At 29.8% G+C, this 14,520-nt stretch overlaps 1 protein-coding gene across 2 annotated transcripts in view; it reads right to left on the bottom strand.

Annotated features, from left to right (window-relative positions):
• LOC127069959 (connectin-like) overlaps positions 1–14,165 on the bottom strand; it is a 224,806-nt gene extending 210,641 nt beyond the window's left edge. The window contains exon 1 of one of the 2 annotated variants that reach the window (XM_051007705.1): positions 14,007–14,165. The gene's annotated coding sequence lies outside the window, so the exon portion shown is untranslated. The remainder of the gene's footprint in view (positions 1–14,006) is intronic. The other variant, XM_051007707.1, reaches the window with a different exon arrangement.
• Between the last annotated feature and the right edge of the window lie 355 nt (positions 14,166–14,520).

Here is a 14,520-nt window from a genome sequence, read left to right as displayed (position 1 = left end):
TCACTTCTCTCCGTAACTCTTTGCTCGCTGTTTCAGCACTGCTCGTCAACCATGTCTTTCTTTCTGTCTATCTATCTATCTATCTATCTATCTATTTATCTATCTATATATGTATATATATATATCTTTCTGTCTCCTCACTATGCTTTTTCTTTCTATTTGCTTTGTTTTATTGGAAAACGTGGTCCACGAGCGATCGGTAAATAAACGAAGGAAAGGAAAATAACAAGTTTTCAGTCTCGTTTTAGCCGCTTCGCGAACGAAAAGATCTGGTAAAAATAAATCGACGAGAAAGGAGTGGAGAGTAAGAATAGAAAGAAAGGAGAATAGAGAAAAGAAAAAAGAGGAAAGATCCGCAAAAATTAATATCGTTTTTTAACTTTCCTACTATTTTGATCAGATTATATATATATATAAAATACTTAAACGTGAAATTCGAAGACGAAACTATTTAAAATCGATTTATTTAAAAGATTAATAAATAAATGAACTATTCGTTTTCTCTTTTATTAATCTACCTAAATTTAAATATAGGATTACTTATAGAAACGTTGATAAACATAATGAGATATTGAAAATAAATTAAATATAAACGTATCTTTCACTTTCGTAATACTGACTTTACGTAATTTTGAATTCATCCGATTTCCACGTATGCACGGCGTTTATTATTTTAAGTCCGATATTATTTTATCGACAAAAAATAAATTATTTCTTTATACCCGAAATTTTATTAATATTTTTTAAGCATATGTTACATACCAAGGTGTATTAATTTAAATTCGAATAAAAAATAATCACTTTCGAACGAATGAGATAATTTTTTAAAAAGAGAAAAAGATAGGAAAAACGGAGAAAGAACATAGAAAACTAATATTCCTTTTCAAAGATAGAACAAATTTTGCGATCTTATAAAACCTCATCAAAAAAAAAAAAGAGAGAGAGAGAGAGAGAGAGAGAAAGGAAAAAGAAGAAAAAAGAAGAAGTAAAAAATGTGACCGTTAATTATCTAAAATGGCAAAGCAAAACGGAACTCCTGTAAAAGTTCTCCAAGTCATAAGAGAAAAAGAAAAAGAGAAAAAGAAAAAGAGAGAGAGAGAGAAAGAGGAGAGAAAGATTAAGAGAGAGAGAGAAAGAGAGAAAAGACCCTTCTGGTCCTTTTAACTTAATGATTCGTATCAAACCGTTCGAGGCAAGTAAGGGAGACGTCGACCTCGTTATGAAAGTCGAGTGAGAAGGGTGAATTCGGAGTAAGGATAAAGGTGCACACTCATGTCTCAGCGATTTTAAGCGTCGGCCATCGAATGTGCTTCTTAGAGGGTTGAACCAAAAGGAAGGGAAAGGAAGATAAGAGAAGGAAAGGGAACGCGACGAAAGAGAAGGGAGAAAACAAAAATTTTCTACAAGACCCTTCTATCCTCTTCGAGTTTATCACAAAAATTACATACGACGTAGAAGGACTTACCCGTAATTCAATTCAAATTCGAATTCAAATTTGAATTTTTGTTTAAATGTAATGTTCACTCATAATTATATATAATAAAATTAATCTTTCGAATTCTTATATCAATTTTTATTACGAACGATTGGAAGAGTGTAGTATGCGATTGCGTATAAATATTTATTAAGAGTTTCTAGATTGTATGTAAAGCGAGAGAGTATTTGTATGGGGGTGTGGCATTTAAATTTTGGTTTCTTTATGCATAGACTCAAGGAATATTATTACATATTATGTATAATATGTTAATAATAATTAATAGTATAACGTTATGATTCAGTTAAATTAAATGAAATAAAATAAAAAAATAAAAGATCATTGTTACGGATTGTATTATATAAATAATTTTATATACTTTTTAATATGTTCTATTATATCGGTATTTCTATTTCAGTTGACTTTACAAATTATTATATATTGTCTTAAAAAAAGAAATTATATGCAGAGAAAAAAAAAGGACAGAAATACAAAACAATGGAAAAATGCAAAACATCGATAAAAGTAAATACCTAACGAGTTTATAAACGCCATGCTAGGCGGTTAAATGTTAAATATTCATTAAAAATTAATAACAAGAGGATCATTAAAACTACGGTGAACAATGTTGAATGTTAATACAATGCATCTCTCGTTTCAATTTTCCAACCTTTAGAAATAAGCAATTTTACCATGGGGAGAACTTTACAGAAGGAAAACTCCGTGTCGCCAGACGTTAATTATACACAAATTAACGTTCGAATCACATTTCCAACGTATATTAAAATAAAATATAAAACGTGAAACGTAAAAGAAAAGAAAGAGAGAAAAAGAAGGAGAGAGAGAGAAATAGGATGTTTCTATCACCTCACTTTTGTCATCCCCCTAAAAATAGCTTTCTTTAATCCTGTTAAGAACGAGGAAAAGTGCGTCGTAGATGCAATGAAAAGGCAGAGGAAAAGCACACTCAAGACTAGAAAAAAGGTCGCATTTTTCTCTCTCCTTCTCTCTCCCCTTTTTCTTTTCTCATCGTCTCTGAAAACGAAACGAGAAAGAGAGAGAGAGAGAGAAATAGAGAATACATCTGTCACGTCTTATAACGAAGATTCTACATTCCCGTAATCCATTTGAAAATTTCATTCAATTTCATTTCTATATCAACGAAGAAAATGAGAAAAAAAAATTAAATAAATAAATGAATACAAATTTTTATATCGTATTTGTACATATACATATATTTCTCTACCTATAATATTAATCTAATATATATAATAATATATACAGATATATCAAATATTAATATCAACGTTAATTATTTAATATATATATATATATCCCGTTTAGAGATTACGTATGGAATTTTTCACATTCTTTTTCGAACAATATCGAACAATTCCTGCACGTATGGTCGCAATAATAAAATTTATCCTTCCAACGTAATAAATGCGTTCTTGCATTTCTTCTTTCATTCTATATCGATTCTAATATACATATATGGATATATACATACATATATACATCGAGATATGTTGTTCTCGGCCTCTATCTCCAGTTCCAGTTCTCATCCAGCTATTACGAACACGCTTGCTGCTTTTATACCCATAATACCCATAATACCCATAATACCAAGTCCATTACTTTTTATCACTTATCTGTTGATCTTCGCACACGCCAAGTCGTCTGAGAATTTCTATGAGAGAATTTTTTAAACGTCTCGTTTAACACTTCACACGCGCTCCATGTATAAATATATTATGTATTATATATTATATATATATTATACATATATCATTATTTCAAGGAATATATACTACTTCGTAGAATGTATCTTATGCGTTTTTCTCTTTGTTTCTTTCTTTTTTTATTATATTATTTAATTTTGTAAGTAAAAGTTGTTTTAATAAAAGTATATTGAAAATTAATATATATGAGTTATGGTTTTGTGTGTGCGTATGTGTGTACATATCTTATTAAAATTAATTATTAATTTCCTTTTTCCCCCATTTGTAATAATCCATTAATTAAGTAAATGTACGTATGTCTAAAAATAAATAAATAATCGATCTGATTTTACTTACAAAAGCATTAACACAGATACGTATTAAGTATAATAAATTGTAGATGTAATAAATCTATAAAGAGCATTACATTTTTCTTGTTTCTTTTTGTTGTAATTAAACATTGCAATCAATTTTGAAATACACAATCTTAGTTCGATCAATTCGATATATGACAACATTAAAATGCAATAAATAATGCTGAAAAAACGAAGGGTATTGATAAAGAATGGGAAATTCAATGGTTAGAAATCCTCACGATTTACATACTATGTAACGAATGCAAAAGCTCCGTTCATAATCATCCTCATAAATCCTTCGTAGGATCGACGGAGCTTAAAACCAATCCCGACGGTCGTATCGGAGATTTCGTGGGAGAGTCGGGAAAAATTTTTAATGAAAAAAATAAAAAAAAAAAAAATGAATAAAAAAAATATAAATAAAAAAGAAAAAATGAAGAAAAAATATTAAATAAACAAAAAGTAAAAGAAAAAGTTATATACATAATATACATGATAGTATATACATATTATATATAAGATACATAAATAAACAAGTAATATATAGAATCCATAAGTCATATATATATGTCATTGTATATAAAATATAATACATAAATATTATACTATTACTAAATGGACTATTAAAAATAAATCGTATAATAAACATCGAAATAATCTGACAGTTGAATTAACATTTCTTTCATCGAATTCACGTTTTTATATTTTCGAGAATAATTTTCCCATAAAAGAAGGTGGTGGGATGATAATATGAAGTGGAAAGTGTAACGTATAATGTAGATTAAATATATTAAATCCTGAAATACGGGTAATTAATAACGTATAATTCGTGTCGGAGGTCGTGTAGTTTCGTGAAAAAGTATCATAAAAAAAAGAAAAATCGTAAAAAAAAAGAACGGAGAGAAAAAGCCTAAAGCCAATTTTCTAAACGATAAAGCACGTATCGTTAATTTGATTTATATTTGCGGCAATGTCACATATCTCTCCGAATGTTTCACATGTCAAAGTTTACGTCACTATGCTGCTTTTCTTCTTTCTTTCTTTCTTTCTTTTTTACTCTACGCGATTGTTATTACCTTGAGTGGGTTCCCTTTAAATAACTAATAACTTTTACGTTAACATGGTACGAATGACATATAAATAAAAAAATAAATAAATAAAATAAATAGAAATAAAAAAAAAAGTGAAAAATCTAAATAAATCTTGAAACATCAAAAAGAAATACATGAACCGATTATTACGTCCTTTCAATTTATCAAAAAGTAAAAAAAAAGGGAGAGAGAGAGAAAAAGAAAGAAAAAAGAGAAAGGAATAGAAGAGAAAAGAAAAAGAAAAAATAATTTCTAATCGCAAGACGAACGTTATATACGATAGAATCATTAAATGTTTGTCCAACGAGGAAAAATAAAATATGATAATTTTTTTGAAACACTTTTCACAGACAGTTTGTGTACACTATTATCAACATTTCCCTGTTAGCTCCTGCCAGAGTCAGAAACTTGTAACTGGATTAGAACAAGAAGGAATTCGTAACTACCTTAATGCATTACGATGTAGCGCGGATTAGAGGCTCTTATTAAATAAATTGCAATTCCAGAGTGCGATGCAACTAGGAAAATCTATAAAGTGAAACTATATATATATATATATATATATATATATATATATATACCTGCTACGCATAGAATGCCTCTTTAATGCCGAAGCACGTATCTAATTAAGGTACGAGATCAAATGATAATTAATTTAAAAAAAATAAAATATACATAGATAAAATGTATTAAAAATTCTATCGACTTGAAATCATCGACGATTATCTTCCTATTTTTTCTTACATCGTTTTTTTATATATCTTTTTCCAAAGATAAATATCACGTCTTAATATAACAATGATATTTTATTTTATATATATATATATATATATATATATATATATATATATTCAATTAAATCGTTAATAATCGTTAAACTGCAATAATACTATCGTTTCATCTTGGATTCTTATTTAATTGCATTCATTAAAATTATTATTATTATACGTAGAGATTCTTAGATAAATATTAATAATAAAATTAATTCGATCGAACGAACGAGAACTATTGTGCGTCCGAGTAACTAACAATGAACCCTCAAACTACATCGGTCGTATCAATGGTCATCCAAATGTATCCGAGTTTCGATACTAAATCGGATTAGAACGGACAAACCGAAATGTTCTCACTCTGTCTCACTGACGAGACGAAAGACAGAGAAGAGAAAGAGAGAAACAGAGAAACAGGAACGATATGTAAAATAGAATCGAACTGTTACGTTTCCTTGCTTCGAAGGCTCTTCGAACAAATCCCCTTGCAGTTTATTCTGCGAAACGGAAGGGAGAAAGGGATAAGTTAACAGCGAGAATAAAAGAAGGAGATAGTGATAGAGAAAATGAAAGAGAGAGAGAGAGAGAGAGACATAAAAAAGAGAATGAAAGAGAAGAGAAAGAGAGGAGACAAAGAGAATAGTAGAGAGAGAAAGAGAAGAGTGAAAGATAGAAAGAGAGGAATGAAAGAGGAGAGAGCAAGAGAGAGAGAGAAGAAGAATGTGAAAAAGGGAGGTGTGTGTTTGAAAGAGAAAGAGTGTGAAAAAAAAAACTGCATGTTTGAGAGAGAAAGGGAAGAGAGAAGGAGAGAGAGGCAGAAATTTCAGAGCTTAATCGATTTCATGAAATCGCCAAACTAAGCTAGCTAGAATATATATATATGTGTGTGTGTGTGTGAGTATGATGTACGTATATGGCTAGCATGAGTTAGCCGTATTCGAAAGTCGATAGTGGGTTTCAAATTCGATCGAAAACGTATCGACTTTCGATCCGACCAATCACGTTGCTCGAAAAGGAAATTCTTTTCTCTTAGCGTGCTACATAGAATACTCTCGGCCTATTCGTCGATGAAACCCAACAGATCTCTTTGGCAAACAAATGTCAGCTGATGAACAGAAAGAGAGATGAGAGAGATGAGAGAGATGAGAGAGAAAAAGAGAGAGAGAAAGAGAGAGAGAAAGAGAGAGAATACCATTCGTTCAAAAGCAAGTAGCTTAATGAGAACGCCATTGTTGCGATTTTCAAATAAATTGTGGTTGTACTGGCTCACCAAATTCTCTCTCTCTCTCTTCTCTCTCTTTCTCTCTTTCTCGTATATATATATACATATATACGTATATTATGTAACGAATGAAGAGAGAAAGGAAATCGATTCGAACAGTAATTTAGTAGTAAACGTGCAAGGGAGTAAGAATTATATTCGCTTGGCTAACGTTATCGTTCCGACAAACGCAGGAATCTCACAGTTTGTTTATTCGATTTAATTCGATCGGTCAACTGAAGGCTAACAGACTTTTTCTCCTTTTTTTTTTTTTTAACTAGGTTTTACTCGTTCGTTCTTCTTGTTTCGCTTTTCTTTCTTTTTTTTTCTGCTAAAATACGATTCTCTTTGTTGGTTGCTAGAGAGTAATGAAGGCGCAGAAGGGGATTTATAGTTTTTCCATTTCTGTATGACTTGCTAGAGAGTTCTTACTTTGATAGAAATTTGTCGAGCAAACGCAAATTTAACGATTTCTTTTTTACGGAAATTTAATTATATACGTGAATATTTTGTGACTTCTTCGAAAGAATTAAATTGCAGAGAATTATACGAATTAAAGATCATTCGGATTTATGTGTATTAAAAATATAAATAAAGTAAAAATGATACAAAAAATTATTCCCATTGATTATAACAAGCAAGTATTAAACGAGTCGAATCATTTCCGATTCTACAGTTCCTTCGAATCTCAATATCGTTTCTATTTTAAAATATAAAATATATAAATTTATACGAATTAACTTCATCGATGTAGAACAAAAAATGTTTCACGAAAGAATATTGGAAGATATAGATATATCTGTATCTATGTAGATATCGTTACGAGTTACTACGTATCAAAAAGGAAGATGATCGAAGCACTTTACTTATACCGAATGTAATAAAACTAGCTAATAATACACTTTAAGTTGGTACTGTTATGTAACTTTAACTTTAACCCTCTATAACTCTATACAACTTTACTTGCTATAACTTTACGTAACTTTCAAGTCGTATACTCTTATCTATCTATTTATATATATATATACAGATATAGATATTTAACTACCATTTCATTTTATCGCCTGAAAATTATTTATTACTTCATAAGCAAAGTTTTTAAAGTATAATTGTACTAGTATAAGTAATACCATTAACTTTTACATTACATTACATATCGTATCTACAGAAATAACGATAACTCGTATTAATCGTCGTAAAAATTAATTATTTTCCCTATCGTTTTTCATAAATATAAATTACACTTAGAACTATCTATCCTATTGTACTATAACCTAATTAATATCTACAATTTTTTAATTAATCCTTGAAAAATTTATTCCAATATTCCATATTCTTAAAACGTTATGCGCAGTATGATGTATGATGTATGACGTATGATGTATGATGTAATCGTATTAGTATAAATAATATCGTAACCTTAATATTGTATACCTTACTGTGTAGAAAGAAGAAAAAATGTAGTTGCAGAAGATTAACTCCAACACGTACCAAGATGTTCGTCTCTTCGCGTCCCAATATCGACTGTCTTGCCGTGCGAGTTCGAACTAGTCGGTTGCTGACGAACAACGTATTAAAAAAAAAAAAAAAGAATAATAATAATAACAAAAAAAGACAAAAGAAATTTGAGCCAACGAAGGCTGAAGAACTTTTCGGAAAAACACACTAGTTATCAGCTTTCAAGGATGAGAAAGGACATCGTGACACACACACCCATACACACACACTCTTTCTTTCTTTCTTGCTCTCTTTTGTCCTTGGAAAACGTTTCATAGCATTATTGAGCCGCAATAATCTCTCTTTCTTTTTCTCTTTCTCTCTCTCTCTCTCTCTCTCTCTCTCTCTCTCTCTCTCTCTTTTTCTCTCCCTTGGAAAACATTTTACAGAATTATTGAGACGCAATAAGTCTCAGTCACTCCTCTCTGTCTCTCTTTTCTCTCTTTTTCCTTCTTTCTTCTCTCTTCCTTTCTTGGAAAACATTCCAGACAACTACGTATAAAAGATAGAATTATGATCGAACGCAGTACGTACACATATGTATATCATACATATACGAAGCAAATAAAAGACGGATAAAATGAAAATAATATTATCTTTCTAATTTTAAGCATCTTTTCGAATTCAAAATTATATTTTTATCGATATAAATTTTTAAGTGTAATTTATTTCATTGATGAAAAATAAAGAAATGTAAAGAACAACAGGCATCGTACACAACGTACATACATATATATGTACATCGTACATATATATATATATATATATATATATATATATATGTACCTTTGACATTGTATATCATTGTCTCTGAAATTCTTATTCACTCTCTCTCTCTCTCTCTCTCTCTCTCTCTCTCTCTCTCTCTCTCTCTCATACACCTTGTTACTCTTTCTCTTAGGGAGAAACATAAGTTACAGTACACCGAGCTCCGACGACTGACTGAGAGAAACTTCCGGCAAACTTTTCGTCGGTAGAATAATTTCGGTACGTGTATGCAGACTAGATAAAGTTGAAAGCTAGCTACCTTCTGACTATATCTATATATATATGTGTGTATACGTATATTTTGTTACGTTCCGACGATCTATGATGCACACCTTATTTCAAAGACTTCTTTTCCACTTCTAACGTATTAGACGTATATACGTATAAAAATAAATAAACAAATATATGAATAAGATAACGAAAATATTAAAAATAATTTGTATAAAAAAAAACATAAGGAAAGAAAAATATTTCAAATACGTAATTTCCAAAATAACGTGATTCAAAAATTCTTCGAATATATTATATTTATATTAAATATATTATACTCGATAATATTATATATTATTTATGAAACAACACCCCAATAAAATATTCAGACGATTAATAATATATAAAAAAAAAAAAAAGAGAGAAATATGCATTTCATCTTACGATCACTTTCGATCATTATAAAAGAATAAAAATTCATAATTTCCGTCTAACATCTTCGAACACTTTTCCAGTTAACTCATACACATGGACACATCGATAGAATACTAAATCTAGTATATTGGTAATTATACCTTTTGCGAATAATGTATTACTACGCCACCGATGCGAACGTGGCACGCAATGAACCTAAGAAAGCACTTGGAACACACGCCTGAGAAAAGTAGTCCATACGATATACACAAAGAATTACCATAAAGAAAAAAAAAATAAATAAATAAATAAATAAATAATTCTTAAAGAACGAAGGAAGGAGAAATAAATAAACATAAATTCTTATTGATGAAAATGTTACTTGCCGATAAGTAGGGACGTCCATTTGTTTCAGATAAATCGTTTTTTATTGATCGATACATTTCGAACGAAAGATCATCATCCATCGGAAGTTCCGTTGATTTTCTTCTTTCCTGTCGAAACTTTGAAAGCAAGTAACACTTCACTAGAAACATCACTTGGCTCTTGACCAAAATCGAACGTAAATCGAGCGAACAACACTGTTAAGGATTTCTTGCGCGAGAAAACTTTTCCTCCATTTTATTTTATTTTCTTTTTTTTCTTTCTTTTTTTTTCGCACTCCTACGTGATCGTTACGTAACTTGTTCCAACAGATCCGAGTATTAACAACGACCTTTGCTTCGACGCGAATACGCGAATCGTCCTACCGGCGATCATTTCTTTCTTACGTAATCAAAAAATTATAACGACGTGGAATACGTTAATCAAAGCAAATGATATATCGTTAATAGAATAATTATATCGATTTAACACCACGCAATAATCTATTTAATTATTTAATTTAATTATTCTATCAAAAAAATAATAAAGAAAATATGAATAATTTGTAACGTTGAAAAAGTGACGAATTGGTTAATTAATTCTATAAACGAGTATTCTAATGACTCACATTTATATACGTATACGAATTCATACCGTAAAAAAAAAAATATATATATATATAATACGATTTTTAACGTTGGAAAGTAACGATCTATCTAATTGATTTCTAATATTAAAATTTTCTACACGAATATTTGAAGAACTCACTAACTTAGACGCACACGCGCACTCATTATGCACAATTTTAACACGAATATTCGAAGAACTCTCACTAATTTACACGCACACTACACACACACACTTAATATGCACAATTTTAACACGAATATTCGAAGAACTCTTCACACACACATACACGCACGCACATTTTATATTCTTATTAATACGTATTAAAACGTATTTCGATGAAAACGCGACGAAAATTCTTGACCGTCACCGGAGATTACGAAGGAAATCTTCTTAACCGTTTTTTCTCACTCGAAACTACTAAACGACCCGTAAACGTTACCACGATGTTGTCGATCGAGTTACAAAATACGTTATGATTTTTGTATAATAAACGGCCGTAACGGTTTGCTACAACAGCGCCACTTTGGAGCAAAATTAAAGCAAAATATTTATTAGCAATTAAGTATATCCGTACGTGACCAATCAGAACGCTTGAAATCAGTTAACCGTTATTCCTATTTTCATCATTAATATTATGAGAAATAGAAAAAAGGAAAGAAAAGAAGAGAAAAATACTTTTCATTATTACTAACAATAATAATCATTTTTTTCATTTAATTCTTTTATCGTTATATGAGAAATACGACGAGTCTTCGTAATTAGCGTAACCAATCAGAATGCAGCACGATCGCATGAAGTAATCTAACGGATAAAAAGACAGAGAAAGAGAAAGAAAGAGAAAAGGAGAGAAAGAGAAAGAAACAGAAAAGGAGAGAAAGAGAAAGGAAGAGAAAAGGAAAGAAAGAGAAAGAAAGAAAAAAGGAGAGAAAGAGAAAAAAAGAGAAAAGGAAAGAAAGAAAGAAAGAGAAAGAGAGAGAAAGAGAAAAGAAGAGAAAAAGAAAGAAAGAAAGAGAGAAAGGAAGAGAAAGAGAGAGAGAGAGAGAGAGAGAGATACAGATAGAAAAAGAAAAAGAAAGAAAGAAAAATCAAACGCTTCGAATATTATCCAACGGATAAAGTAATCGTTTAAAATAACCCACATACCTGATTATACTCATCGATCTAAACAGAGTAGAATATGCAAACGAGATTGCCTTGAAATTGCAAAATTATTCCTTTAGCTTGAAGAGAATTGATAGGAAAACTTGTATACACGCACATACCTATATTGTATATATGTACACACACACATATACACGCATACACATACATCTAACGAGAGGATAACATTATACGTATCTACATATGTATGTAAATAAAAAAGATTTATTTAACAACAATTGTATATATAAAAATCGTTCATATAATACTTATAAAATTAAAAAGATAATTACATGATAATACATTTTATTTATTATACATTATAAATAAAAAGCAGTGATGTTGGCTTGGAAAATATTGTCTATATGAAAATTATTCTCTCATATAATATATAAATGTTTATTATTTGTACTTAGTTACTATTCTATTTAATTTAATTTAATTTAATTTAATTTAATTTAATTTGTTCTTAGCGCAGTATTACAAAAACTTCTATCGAGAAAGAGAGAGAAATTATTTTAATAAAATATTAAAATATTAATTATATATTTGCTGTAGAGCGAATTGAAGAATATTTCGATGAAATTTTATCTCGACGAAAAAGTGACAGGGATATGTAATTAAAAAAAAAAAAAAAAAGAAAAGAAAAAAGATGTAATAAAAAAAAAATAATAATAAAAAAGAAAAAGGAAAAAGAAAAGAAAGAAAAAATATATTAAAAAGAAAAAAAGATTACTAGTAAAAGCTAAGGGAAATTTCACGTAGATAAAACACCGGAACGAGAGAGACAAAAAAAAGATACGTGAGCGATATATAAAAATACGAAAAAAGAAAAAATGGAAGGAAAAAAAGGACGAAATATCACGAAAGAGGATACTCTTCTTCGTGCTATGTGCGTTCGTATAGTTTATATTACTACGTAGGATAATATATCCGGTTTGGCTCCGCACCTTCTCTCTCTCTCTCTCTGTCTCTGTCTGTCTCTGTCTCTCTCTCTACCTCTTTAAAATGTATCCCGTCACGAAATTCAACGATTTTTAATACGCGACCAGTTGCGATAAAAATGGGGACGATAGTTATCATCGGACCACTAGCACGATACGTTTCACGCACACCTCGTTTGACAATACTCTGATCGTTTACGTGACGTAAGGATATTAATGTATCGATGTATGTCATAGAGAGGTAGTGTGCGCGTGTATATTTATTAATGTCATGCAGTAAACGTTAAATACGAAGATGCATTTTTGGAAATTCGCGAATATATGCGTTTTTTCTTTTCCATTTTTCCCAAATTCGATAAAAATGATTTTGGAAATCTTTCCTTTTTCGTAATCGTTATAGATAGTAAATCAAAGCGAAAAAAAAGGATTATTAATTTTTATTATTAAATCCTTACTACCACGTACACATGCATATACGCATAAAGCACTTTTTTCAAGATTCGATAAAAATAACATTTTTCTCGTAAATTTTGGATAATTGAAATGAAAAAAAATATCAGTTTTTATTACTTAAATCCTTACGAACACATACGCGAGTATCTATGTGAAAAATAATTTTTGTTTTTTTTCAAAATCCCATAAATATGATTTTTCATGCTTTTAATTGATGAAACTTAAAAATATTTAAACTTTTATCAACAAATTTACACGCACGCACGCATATACATACACGTACACACGCACACAAATATAAAGCACTTTGCAATCCATAGTAACGTGTCCATAAAAACTAGTTTGATATTTCGAGTATTAATAAACACTGCACTCTTGATACTATAGGAATAAATCGAACGTGTATGTCACTATTAGTTTCATCAATCGTAACGAAAATGGTGCAATAAATCCACCCGTGACATCTTGCGAAAAATGCACGTGCATGTGCATTTGTAAATCGATTTGTTATATACAAAAAAAAAATATATTTTTCAAATAGTTCATGTATCATACATACATACATACATACATACATACACACACATATATAAACGCATATATATATATATATATATATATATATATATACACACGAATATAAATCAATTGTAAGTATATTCAGTTAATTTCACATATGATTCGAAACATTCGCATTTCGAAAAAATCACAGAAAATCTTTTGCAAAACTGATTATTTTCTATTTTAAAAGTAATTCTCTGTGAAATATTTTCAATGAGATTAATGTTTTAAGTATGTCGATCGAAAGAAAATGTAGAAATATATGTGACGATTTTTACATTTTATTCGCAAGAAAAAAAAAAAAAAAGAAAAATAGAAATAAAAAAGAACGAAAAGGAAAACGAAAAACTCACCTAAAAACACCAGCTTAGACTCGAAAACTGGACGATTACAATGGACACAACCCGTTGAAATCTTTTCGATAAGTATCTTCGATATTCACGAAACGTAGTTCATCCCCGTAAACCGAAAACGATGTGCATTCGTTCGCATCTAAAATGCAACTTGAACTGTAGCCCGCGCTTTGCTGACTGCTGTGGGTTTAGGGGTGGGGGATGTCATAGTCCCTGCGCGGAAATTCCTTCCTAAATTACTCTCCAGATGGCACTAACGTATGGTAAAATACAAGAAGAAAATGAAGCAGATAAAAATCATTTATATGTATGCGACGAATCAGTCGGTAACTGCATTTTAAAGCTATCTTCTTGGCACCCCTGGTGCCATCTATAGACTGAACTTAGAAATATCGAAGACGTCGAGATTAAAAAAGATAGGGAGATTAGAAAAATTTGTTGACATCATGTACGATTAGAAAAAAATGTTGCAAATTAATATCATTGTTGTTATATAATATAATTATTTGTTTTA

The sequence above is a fragment of the Vespula vulgaris genome, chromosome 17 (genome assembly GCF_905475345.1).
Source record: "Vespula vulgaris chromosome 17, iyVesVulg1.1, whole genome shotgun sequence".
Taxonomy (NCBI): domain Eukaryota; kingdom Metazoa; phylum Arthropoda; class Insecta; order Hymenoptera; family Vespidae; genus Vespula; species Vespula vulgaris.
Note: the sequence above shows the minus strand (reverse complement) of the source record. Positions and strands in the feature narration are given on the sequence as shown.